At 38.9% G+C, this 18,726-nt stretch overlaps 1 protein-coding gene and 1 pseudogene across 9 annotated transcripts in view; both read left to right on the top strand.

Moving 5' to 3' along the window:
• GPC5 (glypican 5) overlaps positions 1-18,726 on the top strand; it is a 1,368,657-nt gene that overhangs the window by 209,107 nt on the left and 1,140,824 nt on the right. The gene's annotated exons all lie outside the window — the stretch shown is intronic.
• LOC118536598 (eukaryotic translation initiation factor 3 subunit I pseudogene) lies at positions 4,483-11,534 on the top strand (annotated as a pseudogene).

Genomic DNA, 18,726 nt, shown 5'->3' with positions numbered 1-18,726 from the left:
CTTTTTAAAATTACATTGTACAGCACTGACATCACAAAGTGAATTATAGTACTACTTACCCTTTTTCTGATTTTAATAGAAATGGTACGATTGTTTTAAAATTTACCATGATGACTATGTCAAACATATGTTCGATTAGATGTATGAATTATAACCCTTATAATGTGGATGTTCTATATTTATTGAAAACATAAAAGTGTGTGTATATGTGTACATATATACTCGTGTGTATACACTATATGTACTGTATATTTATGTGCCTATGCACACACACATATATCCTTTTAAAACAAATTCAAATTGCCATGAAGTAGTTCTTTCTGTTCTGTGATTATAGCAAACACATAGTGGCATTATCATCATGGATGTCACATGGATAAGTAGGAATGATTTGTGGGTTGTGGTAAGATGATCTTGCCTGCTCTACCAAGTGTATCTCCCAGTGTCATGTTTTGCTGCTAGAATTCCGAGTGAAAAGATTTCTTCTTTTCATTAATGAATGTGCCCTTTATCAATGACTCATTCATTAATTTAAATTAATGGGGTGTATTATTCAATTAGGTTTGACACCTTAGTTTAAATTAGAAAATCACATCTCGAATTTGTTGTGGACAGATGAAGTCTCTATGGGCAGGTTAAGGGGACAGTTGTAACAGGAATTTCTTTTACCTCTTTCTGGGAACCTAGGAATGAAGGAGAATATTGGAAGTGAAGAAAAATCTGCTAACATTGAATTTTGGAGTAAGAAAGTTGTACTTTTCATCAAGTGTATTTACATTTTTAACTAGGTGCATGTTCAAATATCTCTTCCCCTGAAACAGTAAGGGAGAAATCCGTGTTCGAGTCTAGAGATTTATGTACTAAATGTGAATGGATGATCTTAAAATATTAAATGTTTTATGAAGAAGAAATTCTCAAGGAACAGTGGAACCTTCCGGTAATTATGACTATTGACTGTTGACAAGGCATAAATAGTCATGCAGGATGGAAGGATACAGAAACCAAATGAGTTTATGATTCTGGAAAGAGTAAGAGCCTGTAGTGGAGTTTAAGAAAAGTTACCACAGAGGACAAAGGCTAGACCAGAGCCGGGCAACACTGATGCCGATTAGAAGGATAATGAAGCTCCCTGACCGCTGGTAAGATGGACAGAGACCGGAGGTGGTGAGAAACTGTACTGGCCAAAAAGGAGAACTCAGAAGACCTTTGGTACTTTGGTAGGGGAAACCATTTGACCCAAAAAGTCCAGTTTGATATGATCCCTAAATTGGTTTTGTTTTCTAGAGACCAAGAAAGGGTTTGGGACAAGGGTTCAACACATTCTTCAGGAACTCCTCTGTGAGGAGAACTGGTCCCTCACTCCTTCCACTCTGCCCCTCTGTACCTGTGAGGAACTGATCTGGAGATAGTTGATAGAATGGAATCACCTAATCACCTCACCCCTTAGGAGAGCATAGTCCTCTAATTAAGTCAATAGCAGAGGGAGAGAGGAATACCTCATGACAAAGGGAAAATGTAGGAAATACCAGGGTCCAGAGAAGCAGTCTCTCATTTACCTTTAGACACAGCAGTAAAAAGCAATGCTGAGATGGGAGAAGCACAGGGAGGGGACTGATCTCCGGGGCCATGGAGCTTTGCATATCTCCTGGAGCTTTGCATATCTCCTGGGGCTTTGTGTATCTCACCTCAGGGCTGGCCTAATATGGATATGTGGATTGTGAAGCCCGCTTGTCTGTTCCCTGTTTTAACTCTTTACATTTTTCCTTAGGATCTATTTCCAATGTCTTTTCCTTTTTTTATTTGATTTACGATCAGTAAGCTGATCGTTAGAACTAAATCTGTTATTGCTTACATATAGGCTGAGATTCAGCAAAAAGAAAAAAAAAGGACTTGAATTTGAGGCCTTTTCTTCATTGGAAAATAAAAAAAAAGGAGACAGTGTTTAAAGAAGGTGAAAAAAGTGGAGGAAATACTAACTTTGGGTCCATTTTGTATCAAAGATAAATACAAAGAGCATTTTCTATGTGATTTCCATCAGTAAGTGCATAAAGAACATTTTTTTTTGCACACCTTTTTTATTTTAGTAGGAGATCTTTTAAGTTTAAGACAAGTTTGTATCATCTAGCCCCTCTGTCTTGATTCCTCTTCACCAGTGTGTGGAATATTATAAAGTTTGTCAGAAGAAATAATTGTTATAGTTACTATAGATATAAATGTTTTGGATTGGCAAGATGCTTTCACAGTTTTGTCTCAAACATATGAAAGGAATAGTGTGTAGCTTTGGGTACAAAGCCTGGGACCTGGGGCCAAGTACTTCAGAATAGAAATCCTGGAAGATTAACTTATGTTATAGAAAAAAAATTTTTGGACATCCATAAACTGGAGCTCTTGGTTCATTTTTTATTTTAAAGGAATTTACATGATGTTGTATGTGGTTTCTTTCATTAGAAGCCGCTCCTCAGGAGCTAACCAGATCTAGCTACTTTATGAATTTATTATCATTGATGTTGGTAGTAATGGCTTTGGTTTGCTGCTCTAAATGTGTTTCCTGGAGTCTACGAACTGACTTTGATTGAGTTCATTGGTATCCTAATCCCAATTAACCTTTCACTGCTGCCCCAAAGTCCTACAGGACCTGAAATAGCAGCAAAGGGACAGGCCCTGTCCTGGGCACAAGGGAAGAGCAAACCGGTTCTCTCCTGCCATAAAATCCTTCTCCTCCTGGTACTTCCATTTATTGAGACACCCAATATTCAGACACTGTTTTAGGTTCTTCCCAAGCACCATTTCATTTAGTTCCCAATATAAAAAAAGCCCTGAGGCGTGGGCTTTATTATCCTCATTTTACAAATAAGGGAATTGAGTGTAAGAGAGATTGACACCAAAGTAAAATTCAAGGCAAGGAATTAAACCTAGGTTTGTCACTTTCCACAGCTTGTGCTGTATTCACAGTTATTCCTGTACTGACATATTTTGGTTCTCATACTTTGTTCCCCATTGTATTTTGTTAAGAAATATAAATAATACACATAAAAGTTAGCTTTCTGTCACATAAAGCAGATCCGATAGGTGGCTAGGTTTTTTCTAAGTATTGATGTAGTATTATATTTATATTAAAAATTGGTAGAGATTACCTTCTGGAATTTTACACTTAATAGGAAAATTTTGTTTTATTATAGGACACCAATAGTTTCCATCCCATACATGGTATCATATTTAATTTGCTAACAATTACATACAAGTTAGAGAGGTAAGAGGGCAAGTTCTGGGTCAGGAAGAACCTTGAGTGCTTTTCTAAGGAGTCATCTTGGAAGCAATAAGGACCTTTGGAAGGATTTTGAATTGGACTTGGGAAGCGAGGGGCACCAATACCACTGAGGGGGAGCAAGCTGAGAGACGTAGAGGGCTGAACTAAGGCTGACAGATTGTGGAGAGTGACTCTAGACAGTCAAGTTGTGGAAACAAACAACAGATAAATGCAAAGGGACCAATTACAGATTTATGGCTTGATTAACTGGTCGTTGGTGGTATGGCTGTTCACAAATGTAGGCAGTTTAGCAAGAGGACCAAATTATGTTGTGGGGTATCTAGGACACATCTAGGAGGAGATCTTTGGTGGAAATTTGAGCTGGTGATCCCAAGGGTGGTATAGGTCCAGTGATTTGAGAGTCATCAGTGTAGAGGTTAGACCTTCCTAAACTTCAGGGAATGCAGGCTCTTAAGTGTATATGTATACATACTCTTTTTTTTTTTTTTTTTTTAAGAAGAGTGCCAAAATTTTCATTTGAATCTCAGAATCTGTGACTTCAAAGTTTAAGAAACACTGAGAGAGTTATTGATTGAAGCTACAGTTCTGATAGTCACTGGGGGAAGGAGGAAGGGAGGCTATAAATATAGTGAGGAGACCATAGGCCTGAGGAAGGAAAACACAACACACATCAGGTTTAGGGATCCAGTGGAAGAAAAGTGACACATGAAGAGGCCGAGAAGGAATGGCTGGAGAGGTGAAGAAGGCTGCAGAGGAGTGATGCCAAAGAAGCCCAGGAAGGGAGCATTCCAAGAATTAAACCACCACAGAAAGGTCTGTAAAGATAAACACAAAAAGCATCCATGGAAATTGATGATATGGAGGTGGTTGGTGATACCAGAGAGAAGGGGAATGGAAGTAAAGACAAGATGGTGGTGGGAGTGAGAAAGTGGCAAGGGAAGAGGAATAAGCGGACATCTGTTAAAAGAAGAGCTTTGCTTTTGTGTTTTTGTTTGTTTGTTTTTAGTGACTGAGCCTTAGCACATTTTATTCTAAAGACATAGAAACACTGGAAAGGAAACCATTGATTGGAGATGAAAGCCTGCAGAGGTGATTACTGAATGTGGGTCATGGGAATGTGGGAGGGGATGGGATGTAAACACATGAATGCGTTGTTGAATCCGAGCAAAATGAGCAACTCCCATTTCTCCAGAGACAGGAAGAGAGTTGGAATCATGGTTGTAGATGAAGATAAGCTCTTGGTTGACACACAAATTACTGGAGGCTTTGCTAATGAAGGCTGCGTCAGGGTAAGAGAGAGATGGCTTAGCATTCCAGTTCTTGGTGTGTGATTTTCACCCTGACAGTGTACTCTGACCTGAGCATGGGGTTGGAGAAGAGATGGATGGGATGGATTCAGTGATAGGGTTTTTAAGGACAGGTGTGACAGAAAAGCAAGGGGGCAAGAGAGTTGGGCATAATAGGCTGGGTAAAGTAAAAGGTAAGGACAGATTGGATGAACAGACTGGAGATTGGTAATCAGGAGAATAGTAAATCCAACATCAACTAACATTTCTATTTCTAGTATAGCAGTGCAACTCCTGTATTGATAAAAGTCATGGGCAAAGAGTGGAGTTTAAGTTTTCACCCCATGGCATAGTTTAAGACATTACCATCCAACCTGGGAGCCATTGGTCATAAGTTGTGATGGACCACTTGAAATGTGACCAGTAGGAATTGAGATGTGCTCTTAGGTAAAATACACACCAGATCTTGAAGACTTGGTATGACAAAAAGAATGCAAATATTTCATTCATAATACTTCATATTGATAATATACTAAAATTATGATATTTACCTTATATTGGGCCATATTCTTTTGCTAGGGCTCTTCTAACAAAATACCACAAACTGAGTGGCTTAAACAACAGAAATATACTCTCTCACATTTCTGGAGGCTGGAAGTCTGAGATCAAGGTGTCTGTAGGGTTGGTTCCTCCAGAGGGCTGTGAGGAGGGATCTGTCCATGTCGCTCCCCTGGCTTCTGGGGGTTTGCTGGCAATCTTTGGCATTCCTTGCTTTGTAGAGGTATCGTCCCATCTCTGCCTTCATCTTCACATGGAATTCTTCCTGTTTCCATGTCTGTGTCCAAATTCCCCTTATTACAAAGACACCAATCATTTTGGATTAGGGGCCCGCTCTACTACCATGTAACTTTATCCTAACTTAACTAATTATATCTTCAATGACCCCGTTTCCAAATAGAGTCACGTTCTAAGCTACTGAGGATTTAATAATTAAACATATGATGAATTTTGGGGGGATATATTTCAACCCATAAGATGGGCCATATAAAACATATTAGTAAAATTAATTTCATCTGTTTCTTTCTGCTTTTTGTTGTGGCTACTAGAAACATTGATGTTATGCATTTGGCATATATTCTGTTTCTATCTTCCATTGCTTCTTTATGATACTAGCTAAGCTAACTGATTTCTGCAGGCTCTGATCTAGGACCCTTCCATACATTAAATCATTTAACACTTAAAGTAACTCTGTTTAGTGAGTGTTATTGTTTGTCCTTGTTATTGAGGGGTGAAGGTGTCTGCCCAACGCCACATAGATGGTGGACAGAGTCAGCCTGTGAATGCGGGCACCCGAGCTCCAAAATCAACACTCTGACCTGCTCTAGAATAACACATATTTATAGAGCAGTAATATGTTTGGTCAGTCTTTGGAATTTTCACGATATCTGTTCCTCATATTACTGGACACTGGGTACATCTCTATTAATCTCCCCTTTTCATTTCTACTTTTTGTTGGTCTAAGCTTCAATTTTCTTGATAGCTTTTTACCTCTAGCATCCTTTACTAATCAATACCTATGTTTTTTTCCTGTTAGTCAATGTATATTTTATTATGTGCTTTATATACTTATGTATTTTTTATAGCAGAGCTATATATTTTTTGCTGCTTTAGCTTGTCTTTTGTTGTTTTTTTTTAAAGATTTTATTTATCTGACAGAGAGACAGCGAGAGAGGGAACAAAGCAGGGGGAGTGGGAGAGGGAGAAGCAGGCTTCCTGCTGAGCAGGGAGTCCGATGCGGGGCTCGATCCCAGGACCCTGGGATCATGACCTGAGCCGAAGGCAGATGCTTAACGACTGAGCCACCCAGGTGCCCCAGCTTGTCTTTTGTTTTAAAATCTTTAGCTATTATTAGGAAACAGATATTCTGGATTTGTTGAATTCTCTTAAGAAAAAATAATACACCATATACTTTAAAATAGCTTTTATATTTGTGGTTATAAAAAGACACTCTTTGAAAAGGTCATGGCAAAAAAACAATGGAATGACTTGTGACAAAATTCAAAATACACTCTTTTTAAGGGAAAAAGAACATAAAGTCTTTTCCCTCAAAGTGAGAAAGATATTTTAAAACAAATTTGGTGGGCAATGGTGGATTTAAGTGATTTAAATTTAATGAAATATCAGGTTTCATTCTCATAAAGCTGTGCATGTATCTGTTGAAGGTGGCTGAATGGAAGGATTTGAGAAGTTTGCTTTCTTTTTTGGCTTTCTCACTTGTTACATGACCTTGCCCTTAGACAGACAGAAGGAATCAAGACAGATTGAGTAGGAGGCTAGAGAAAGCTCTTTCAACTGGTACTTTACGGACTTAACTTCTTTCCTCTGACATTAGTGCAATATCCTATTTTTCTTCCTTCTCTAGAGCTTCACCTTTGACCTCAGTATTCTTTACCTTGACTTTGAAACTCGTGCTTTATTTTGCCTTTCCTGCCTCCAGTTTTGCCCTTTGAATTTGACCTCTGCATTTCCCACTTGAGCCCAGTAGTTTGGTCTTGCCTTTCATCATGCTCTTCTTGGTGAGTATTTTATACTCTGACTCCACGAGCTTGCGCCTTAAATATAGCTAGCGTTCTGATTAACCCTACCTGTGCATGTCAGTAAGAAGACCCAGACCCTGCTCCTCTTCCTGATAGTGGTACTCTTCAAGCCCTTTGTTAATGGCTACATCATGAGAATTTATGACAAAAATGATTTTGGAAATTTGTGTAAGATAGGGTGAAGCCTTGATGATCAAGGATTTCCTTATTCTATAATAGTATTTGCAATATTCTGAAGCTTTTACCTGAAAAGTGAAGTCTAGTCAATCACCCAAATTTTTGTTTCTGTATCTGGGAAACACCCAGGCCTGTCATGTGGGGCAGTAGCTCTCCAATTTTAGCAAAAAGTCACTCATAGAGCTTGTTATAATACAGACTTTTGGGCTATACCCCGGAGGAGATTCTGATTCAGTTGATCTGTGTGGGACCCACAAATCTGCACTTTTAACAAGAGCCCTGGTGATACTGATGATGTCCTTCTGAGGACCACACTTTGGATAACACTGTTGTAGACCAGACCTCCAGGTGATCGTTTGTCCTAAGTTACTTGGTAACATGTCAACAGTAGCTATTACGTCAACCCCATTCACCTAAAGAAAATAAAAATAAATCAGATTATTGATAATTTTTTTGGTTTCCAAATGTTGTAGTATACATATGTATAATGAAAGAGGAATGGCTAAACTTAGCAGTGGCTTTGGTAAAAGGGTTTGCAAAGATATAGTCCAGAAATACTGTGTTAGGGAAAAAGATGGGCTCAGGATATTTGAAGCAAAGTACCTCAGAAAATGATCTTTACCCAAATTATACAACTAGTCATCTTTGCCGAAAGATTCACTTTAATACCAATTTAAAACTACTTTAAAGATTCCTGATATGGAAAAAAGTCCTCCTTATGGTTGGATGAAAACATTTTTTTAAACATTTAGGGAAGTGTGCTTTTACATTTGTTGTGATATGTAGCATTTACATCAAGATAAGTTCTGTATTTCAACTATCGATGTCATTTCTACTGTTAGAAAACTAAGTAAATATAATGACATTTACATATGGTTATCTACCTTTAGATTATGGTTATCTAAAGCCATTATTTAAATAATATAAAGTATAAATTACATTTTTTTCAATGACACAAGCAGATAAAGAACTCAAAAATCTCAATCTAACGTTTCATAAGTGACTTTATGGGTTTACTTTTCACCATCAGTGAGCTATTTATTGTGTACAGAGGACTAGTCCAGCAATCTGTTAGGTAACCTGAGACAAAAATCGTAAAACGCATCAATTCTACTTTTAATCCATGCTCATGGTATAGCGTATGCAGACCGCCACCTCCACTCTGTAAAGCAGTATGCTTCCCTGAAACAAATCATACACGTTAATAAAAAAAATTTAAAAAAATAAAGCAATATGCTTCAGCTGTTTGGAAAGGGAGAGAACAGTCATTTGAGACTAGACTAAAAGGGGGTGTAGAGTTCATAAAAATAGGTGTATGTTTCTATCAGTGTGACTGGGTGAGTGTGAGTAAAAGTGGAAAGGAATTAGGGACATCTGCAACTCAAACTAGTGATCACATCATACGTTCTGAAAATACTGTTTTTTTTTTAAATTTTCATAACTTACCCATAAAATTATCACTTGTTAAAATTAAGGGGATATTGAAGTAATGAACGAAAATATTTATAAGAGAAGTAGCAAAGTAAGGAACATAGTATAATATATGTGTGGTGTGTACACGTGTGTGTGTGTGTGTGTATCTCAAATTTACCTCTGACAGTCATTCATGTGAATGTTTACTCTGTTCTTGTGTAGGGCATATGTTTGGCAACCATATCAAGAATAAATATAAACCTCCATATAAATCATCCATGAAAAGTGCTTGTTCCTTCATGGAGAAAGTACGCCCCTGTAGGTTAACCCTGTCACTGATAGTATAACGTTCTGCATTGGAACCTCGTATTAAAATGTATGTTTCATGTCATTAAAGCAAAAGGTTATCTTTGAAGGTATTGTTTGATAGGAACCTTTAGGTCTGCTTGGAAATTGGCCTCACAGATCTCCAGGTGCAGGGGGCTGACCTGACTGAGGGCCCAGGTGCTGAGTGGTGACATCTATTATTCCATTCCTACAGAGGCCATGCCTGCGTGGGCTGCTCCCCATCAGCCATGAGTGACTGTGGCAGGGAGATTAAGTCAGGGTTGTTTCTAAGAGACACCAGAGGGACTCCTGTGACTCTTGACTTTGGCTCCTAGCTGCCATGACAGCCTTGCTGAATCTTCCTTAGATGACAGCGCTTCTCCCCAACCTTCTCTCCTTCACTGTGGGGCTTGCATCATGGTCTGAGAGCTCTCCCAGCATTTCCTGGCTCCCTCCTGATTTTCTCTTACTGGTATATCCCTCTTAAGATCCTTTCAAGTAATCCCGTATTGGCATCTGCTTTTTAGAGGACCCTGACTAACTGTATCAGTCTAAGAGTTCAGCCAGCGAAACAGAACCAGTAGGATATGTGTCTATAATGAGGAATTGGTTCATGTGATTATGGAGACTAAGTCCCATGATCTGTTCTCTATAAACTAGAGGCCCAGAAGCACTGGTGATATAGTTCTAGTCCCAGTCCAAAGGTCTGAAAGGGTGAAGGTTGACGGTAGAAGTTCCAGTCCAAGGACAGAAGACTGATGTCCCAGCTCAGCAAACAGGCAGAGAGAACATTCTCTCTTCCTCTGCCCTTTTGTTCTGTTCAGGCCCTCGGTGGATGGGTTGATGCCCATCCACCCAGGGGAGAGACATATTTTTTACCCACTCCACTGATTTAAATGTTCACCACTTTCAGAAACACCCAAATTGACACATCTAAAAATAATGTCTAACCAGATACCTGGGGACCCCTTGACCCAATCAAGTTGACCCGTAAAACTAACCATCATACCCCTCACGTCAGCACCAGGATGAAGCTGATCCTGCTGCAAGGCCATGAGCGATCCATTATGCAGATTAAGTACAACCATGAGGGATGTGAGGGCAATCTGGCTGCGACATCTTTCACCCCACTGATTGCCAGGGTTGATTCGGCTGATCTGGCTGGCTAGGCGGGTGTCCCCTTCCTCCCTCACTGATCCATGTGCATCCCTCCCGAAGCTGTGCGCTTGGTTGAAGAGGACCTTCCCCGATAGAGGACCGTTCTTCAGTCAAGAGTATACAAGTAGCTGCGCTCCCCTGCTAGAACCTCCAAACAAGCTCTCAAGGTCTATTTGTAGGAGAATGTAGGGTAGTCAAGCTTCCAAGACTCCAGACACATCCAAATGAGGTGCCGCACGTGGCAGTCTGCTTTTCTTAAAAAGAAAAAAAAAAAAAGTACAGCCGTGAGGGAGACCTCCTCTTCACGGTGGCCAAGGACCCTATTGTCAATGTGTGGTACTCTGTGAAAGGTGAGAGGCTGGGCACTTACATGGGCCATACTGGAGCTGTGTGGTGTGTAGACGCAGACTGGGACATCAAACATGTCCTCACCGGCTCAGCTGATAATAGCTGTCATCTCTGGGACTGTGAAACAGGGAAGCAGCTAACCCTACTGAAGACCAATTCAGCTGTTTGGACGTGTGGCTTTGACTTTGGGGGCAACATCATCATGTTCTCCACCGACAAGCAGATGGGCTACCAGTGCTTTGTGAGCTTCTTTGACCTGCGGGATCCAAGCCAGATCGACAACAATGAGCCCTACATGGAGATCCCCTGCAACGACTCCAAGATCACCAGTGCTGTTTGGGGACCCCTGGGGGAGTGCATCATCGCAGGCCATGAAGGAGGAGAGCTCAACCAGTATAGCGCCAAGTCTGGAGAGGTCCTGGTGAATGTTAAGGAGCACTCCCAGCAGATCAATGACATCCAGTTATCCAGGGACATGACCATGTTTGTCACCACCTCCAAGGACAACACAGCCAAGCTCTTTGACTCCATAACTTTTGAACACTAGAAGACTTTCTGGACACAACGTCCAGTCAACTCAGCTGCCCTCTCTCCCAACTACGACCATGTGGTGCTGGGTGGTGGTCAGGAAGCAATGGATATAACCACCACCTCCACCAGGATTGGCAAGTTTGAAGCGAGGTTCTTTCACTTGGCCTTTGAAGAAGAGTTTGGAAGAGTCAAGGGTCACTTCGGACCCATCAACAGTGTTGCCTCCCATCCTGATGGCAAGAGCTACAGCAGCGGGGGTGAAGATGGTTATGTCCACATCTACTACTTTGACCCACAGTACTTTGAATTTGAGTTTGAGGCTTAAGAAGCTTGGATCTCCATCAGGACCAGGGGAAGTTTCTGGGCCAGGGCTCACAGAAAGTTTTGGACTCTGAGTAATAAATTTGTTTGGAAATAAAAAAAAAACAACACACAAAAAAACAACTAATCATCATACCAACACACTGTCTCGGGGACAGTAAAACCATATACCAAAGAGGCATAGCAAACAAACATGAGGCCACTAATGAGGCCTGTCATTTGTTCTCTGACCACGGTGTCACTGTCAAATCTGAAAGGTGCTCACGCATTGCTGGAACCCCTCCAGCTCAAGGAGCCTTCTCTGTGAAGTCTTCCTTACATTTTTGTTCACTTAGTGGTGATTCTCTTCCGTTTGAACTTTTTGGTAAGGTTATATACTAGTAATGGAAAAGTTCCTTAGTATACACAGTGCTATTTCAATTCTAGGATGCTTCCTTTTAGCCTTTTCATTCATTTATCCAACATTTATTGCAAATTGATTTTATGTCAGGTACGATTCTAGACCCTGGGGCTATGTGTTAGACATAAAGATTTATTACGTGAGTGGCACAATTTTTCTTTCCATTAAAAGCAAAACAATACTGTCTTCAGTTGCATTTAGATAGTTTTTGTTTTTGTTTTTGTAATGAAGCAAGTTAAGTACCATTAATCTTTTTTTTTTTTTTTTTAAAGATTTTATATATTTATTTGACAGAGAGATAGAGAGCGCAAGTAGGCAGAGAGGCAGGCAGAGGGAGAGGGAGAAGCAGGCTCTCCGCTGAGCAGGGAGCCCGATGCGGGGCTCGATCCTAGGACCTTGGGATCGTGACCTGAGCAGAAGGCAGCCTTTTAACCGACTGAGTCACCCAGGCGCCCCTGGTTAAGTACCATTTAAAAAAAACAACAAGTAAAATGTGAAATAGCCATTCTGTTATATATTAAACAATGGGAAAGTCAGCTCTATTACTTGATACATATAATTGGTTTTTCTGGATACAGATAGTGATTGAGAAGGCCTCTTAAGGTTCAGGTCACTTTTATTATTTTATTTTAAAAGTATAGTATGTTTATTATGAAAAGTAGAAAATACAGACAAGGTAACAGAGAAAAAGCGTAAGTAAATTCTCTATAATTCTAGCATCCAGAAATACTCACTGTTAACTTTGTACTGTACCTTCCAGATTTTTTACTATAAAACAAATACATGCACTTGCTCACTCATTCACACACACACACACACACACACACTCAGATATGTCATCACCATTCAGTTTTCCGTACATTTACTGAAATCTAGTCTGTGCCAGGCACCGCATAAGGACTGTGGAGACAGAGCCAAAGGAAGACATCACTCCCAACATCCTGGAACTTGACTTGCAGTATCTCTGCCGTGGTCTCTTGGGTCTAGGGAGTGACATCTCTGTCTGTCCTTGAGTGATATCTCTCTGCTGTCTCTGATTGGACACTCCACCTTACGTAGCTGAAGCTGGCTCCCTGTGGTTCCACATAGGTCCTCACGAATGTACAACGAGCTCACCTGCACCACAGCGTCCAGTCCGTAGGAAGTGCTGAGCCACCGGCTGCTGTTATTATACTACCGGTTGCCCCCTCTTGGTATTACTGAGAGATCATGAACTACCCTAATGTTGACCCACCCTCAGTGTTATTCACTCTGGATTATGCTGCACCTGCCCTGTGATTGTCATCAAGACTTATACTTGGAACCACGGTGAGTTGTTCTGTCCACAGCATGTCATGCAGAGCACATCTGTGCTTATCAGCAGCTCCAGAGACCTTCTGTTTACCTGAGTTGTGGCATCTTTAAGCAAGGCTGCGGAACTCCCTTATCTGCCCCACCCTGGCCCCAGTGCTCTCTCCAATGAATTTTAGTGTATTTCACATGGATTTTTTTCTTTTTTCAGAATTATCCCAAACGTATCATGTACATTTGGTGGAGTTTTTCCAGGCAGTAACAAATCACCAAAAACTTAATTTTGCTGCTATTGATTACTATAGCCAGCTTTATAAAATGCATACATAGCTTTTATAAAAAAAAAAAACAAAACTCTTTATTTTGAAATAATTATAAACTCATGAGAGGCTGCAAAAATAGTACGTAGGGTCCCTTAAGTCCTATGCCCAGCTTCTTCCAAAGGTGACACCCCACATACTGTAGTGCAATAGCAAAACCAGAAAATTGGTTTTGGAATAATACTGTTAACTGGGCTATAGACCATAGTCAGTTTTTGTAAGTTTTCACATACATCCATGTGTGTGTGTGTGTGTGTGTGTGTGTGTGTGTGTGGTTCTATGCAGTTTGATCACATGTTTAGGTTTGCATAACCACCACAGCAGAGAGGGTAGAGAACTGTTCCATCATCCAAAAGGAACTCCCTTTGCTACGCCTTGTAGCTCACCTATCCCCCGACCTGAGGACCTGAGTCCCAGTCCCCACCCACCAGTCTGTTCCCGATCTTTACAGTCCTATCCTTTTAAGAATGTTAAGTACACAGGCGGTACGTAATTTGGAAATGTACTTTTTTTTTTTTTTCCGCAAAATATACCCTTTTAAAACGTACTCTTTTCTCTTGACCATATACCACAAACATCTTTCCATTAAACTTGCTTTACCCTCTTTTCATTTGTTTTTTATGTAGGAAAACAAAACAAAATTAAGCAAACAAAACAAGGCAAGACAAGATAACAAAACTTTGAAAGAAAAATAAAACTGCCTGGAGCCTGTCAAATATAATGAAGGTACTTGGGGCGCCTGGGTGGCTCAGTTGGTTAAGCGACTGCCTTCGGCTCAGGTCACGGTCCTGGAGTCCCGGGATCGAGTCCCACATCGGGCTCCCTGCTCGGCGGGGAGTCTGCTTCTCCCTCTGCCCTCTTCCCTCTCATGCTCTCTGTCTCTCATTCTCTCTCTCTCAAATAAATAAATAAAATCTTAAAAAAAAAAAAAAATAATGAAGGTACTTGGTTTTCAACATGCACTCAATTAAGACCAATAAAACCATTTTTTCTTAACCTGAATGTGAAAGCAGATATTTGGTCCTAGTTATGTCTGACTACTCCATATTAGACTCCAGAGAAAGCAAATTGGAAAAGAACTATGAATGCTGGTGGCACAAAATTCTCATAAGCTTTTTAACATAGCCAAATGTCATTTGCTCTACATTGGGAAAAATATTCTTAATTTTAGTGAAATTATAAAATTTCATGATAAAGTTGAAAAAAATCTTTCATTTAAATTTTCTTTTTTTTTTTTTTTAAGATTTATTTATGTCAGAGAGAGAGAGCAGTGGAGAGAGGCAGATGGAGAGGGAGGGGGAGAATCTCAAGCGGACTCCCCGCTGAGCATGGAGCCTGATGCAGGGCTGGATCCCATGACCCTGAGATCATGACCTGAGCCGAAATCAACAGTCAGACATTCAACCGACTGAGCCACCCAGGTGCCCCTTGTTTAAGTTTTCATTTCAAAAACTATCCAGCAGTTCTCAGCCAGGACTTTCTCTTCAAAGTCATTATTAATATTGAGTGTATTTCTAACATTGCTGAATATTCAGTAAGTCATTGATATAAATTCAAGTAATTCAAATGTCAGGCTGAGTTCTCAGTAGTGATTTACATTGGCAAGAGTTTTATGGGAGTGCATTATTAGTTTGCTGACTGCCTTAATATATAAAGGTTATAAAAGAATTTTATCCAACAGTTATGAATTTTAGCATACCACCAGGTAAATATAAATACCCAAAAGAATACACGTGGCTTTCAAACTTCTGCAGAAATGGTCAGAGTGATTCAGGTTCTCAAATTATGGACACCCTCTTTTCTCATTAAATGGTGCATATAGTCTTCTCACATTCTGGATGAAAACATATCTAATAGCTTTTTTGGTCATATTATAGAATCCTGAAATTCACTTTGGTTTATCAGCATTACCTTTCCCTGCTGTATCTCTGATATCTCCACTAATACCCTGAGTTTAACTACCTGTAGTCTGGGCACTTCAACTTATGAAACCATTCATATATTTTTAAACTATCAACTTAAAAAGTTTGTCCATGTAGATACTATTGTAATTCAGATGGTGCCGACAAGAGTCTCAGAGGATGATTACATGTGGGTGTTTCACTGCCTAAGATTTGATTTTTTAATTTGCATGTTTAAGCACACAACTTTATTAGTTTCCCCAGAATCAATCAGTTGGGTATCAGATTTAAAAGAAACTGATTTATAAAATAAATGTGTTATGTTAATTATGGAATTCTAAACATGTGTTTTTTATTTGGCACACTCTTCTGGTGACAGGTATGAAGTTGGCTTCTTAGGAGATGAAGTTGTGGAGAAGTTTGCTTGTTGGACAATGAATTAAAGTCAAGTGATTTGCATGAATCTTGATATTAGTTCTCAGAGTTGTGTTTGAGAACTTGGGAATGAGAAAGACGACAGATTCCTTGCTCCTATACCAGGGATTCTGATGTAGGGGGTCTTGCCTCTAGTATCTGTTACTGAGCATATTGGGATTATTCCTATGCCATTCAGCAGGGAAGCACTTCTGTAACTCGTATGCCCATCAATCTGTGCTCACCTGCTGGTCAACTCAAAGGATGTTCCTACATAGTACTGTTCATGTTAATCAGAGATTCTTGTCCAGGGCAGTGTTGAAAACAGTTTTCTTCTTTCCCCTTTTCCCTCCTTGTGCCATTATTTTTATAAAAATTCTCATCACTTTCCTAAGTTAAGACATCATAGATAGTTCACAACTAATTAAATTACATCTTTTATCAGATGTTACTTTTTAAAGAGCTTTAAAGATATCATTGAAATATATAATAAACTGCACATATTTTAAATGTATGATTTGATATGTTTTGACATATGGATAAACAGGTGAAACCATCATCTATATGTAGATAGTGAACATGTCCATTCAAACAATACCCATACCCAAAAGTTTTCTTGTGTCCCTTTGTTATTCCTCCCTCCCACCCATCCTCACTCCCTTATCTTAACCATGGCTGTCTTTGCATGTTTAGTGGATCTCTTGCTGATATGTCTTAAGAAGACATTGATGAGATTTTAGAAGTGCCCTAAGATTTTGAGTTGGAAAGATTCACCTTTTAAGTTGAATGTTGGGGGATTCCTGCCATATACAGTGAAAATTACCATCACCTTTCTGTAGGGCAACATGATATATGTCTATAATTTTTAGAATTTCCACGCACTTTGGCCCAGAAATTCTACCTTGAAGAACATACAGTGTTCTGTATAGTGGAATAATATTTAGCTATTAAGATTACTTTGTAAATTGCTTATTATTGTAGAAATATATTTATATTACCCATGAAACTCAATCACTGGGCAGCATATATTTATATAATATGATCTATTAAAATATATATGTCAGGAAGGATATACTTTAGATCAACAATGTGTTTCTGTTTAATTAGGCTATGAGTATTTTAATATTTTTCTTCATTTGTTTCTACTTTTCTAATATTTATATCATGAAATATAGAAACAAAATACTGGTGAAAATTATATTTCACATATTGAACTTTGCACAATTTCCTGGCTCTTCACAGTTTCAGGTTGATTTCTATTTTCTCTATTCTTTGTTGCTTATTGTATGCTTTTACCCCAATATTAAGGCTTAGACCCAGTTGCAGCTCAGCTTGTCTTTTGGCATTGCTTCTCCTCATAAATACTTATACAGAGAGAATCACCTGCTTCTTTTATAATGATCTCAAAGTAGTGCTTCTAGGCCTATCATTGCATCTGGTACACAGTATTGCAATGATTTCTTTACACATTTCTCGCCTATTATGGAGCTGAAATCCAGTTGATGGCACTAAATATGTCTTGTTGAATTTTGTTTGCTTCAGGGTACGTAATATGTACTTATTCAGAAACTGACAGACTGAATGAATGGCCTTCTCCATGTATCAGGTGCAAACGAGAGTGTGATATGAGAGTTGGATAATTTCAGACTGCATGATATTGAAGGCTGTAGTCATTCTTTTTTTCATTTTACAATCTCCATAAAATTAACCTGAAAAAGAATTCTGAGAATTTAAAACAAGATAGCTTATATAGTAACTGATATTTCCTCAACCAATTCTGAGATAACATACATAAGCACATTCTAAAATTTATAAACAATTTTGACCTTTCAATATAGAGCCTTCTGGAAATATGTGGAACCATATAGGAGTCATGATTAGTGAAACTGTATGTATAATGTCATTAATATATGTTTGAAAGGGATTTTCAATTTAATGTATCCATTTTATAACAAAAATGATTTGGACAGCTATATAATAAAGGGTACAGATCCCGAAGGACATTTAAAGTTTTGAAAAACAATAAATATTTTGTACTAGGCAGATTTATCAGTGTGAACTTGGCCAAGTAGAGTACAAAATATTTATTGGTTTTCTTCTTTATCACTAAATAGAATACAAAATATTGATGAGAATATCATTAATGATGAGGCCCAGAGCAGCAATAAATAAATATTCCAGTATGTTTGACTTTAGAGAAAAACCTTTTTAAAATGCCTGTCAGCTAAAGGGTAAAATTTTAAAAATATATGGAGTTAATTGCCTGATGGAGAAAACTGCTATTTTATCAGGAGAAGATATTGTCTGGCATTCAACTCCCAGAGGAATCTCTATTTTGAGGTGAAAAAAATTATGAAGTCTCTTAACTGCACAGCACAGCAGCATGTTATTTACTAGTTCCCCTAATAAATACAAATCATAGCTGAGATCATCTCTGCATACCTGAAAATCCTTTTCGAGATCATTACGTCAGTTGAGAAATGTATTCCATAGAGTCAGCCTCCATGCATTATTCTGTCCCTTCAAACTTCACTGTGCTTTGTTTCTTCTCACTACATTTACTAACCAATTTGAAAGGCAGTATGGTCTTTTGTATTCTTTTTCCAGAAATAGCAGTAATAGGGGCAATGTGCAGTAATTAGGACACTTAAATTGATGGCTGAATTTAAATGTCCTATTATCTTAGCTGTGTATGCTGTCTGTAGATGTGCATGTGATTTTTTGGAATAGCCTTATTGGCATCATGCATGAGTATCACCTAACGTTAAATGGCAAGCAACAATTCACCAAAAAATATTATTGAAGGATATAATCAATCATGGGATGGAAACAAAGATTACTGAGTATAGATTTGCTAATTAGGTCTATAATATGGTCTACAATATAGACCATAGCCTAATTTTCATATTATAGACCATAACCTAATTTTCACTTAACTGCATAAAATATCCTAGGAGAACTATGTGTTGGATAGG

This window comes from Halichoerus grypus, chromosome 4 (assembly GCF_964656455.1).
Source record: "Halichoerus grypus chromosome 4, mHalGry1.hap1.1, whole genome shotgun sequence".
Lineage (NCBI taxonomy): Eukaryota > Metazoa > Chordata > Mammalia > Carnivora > Phocidae > Halichoerus > Halichoerus grypus.
The sequence above is the reverse complement of the archived record's forward strand: the minus strand, read 5'-3'. Positions and strand labels throughout refer to the sequence as shown.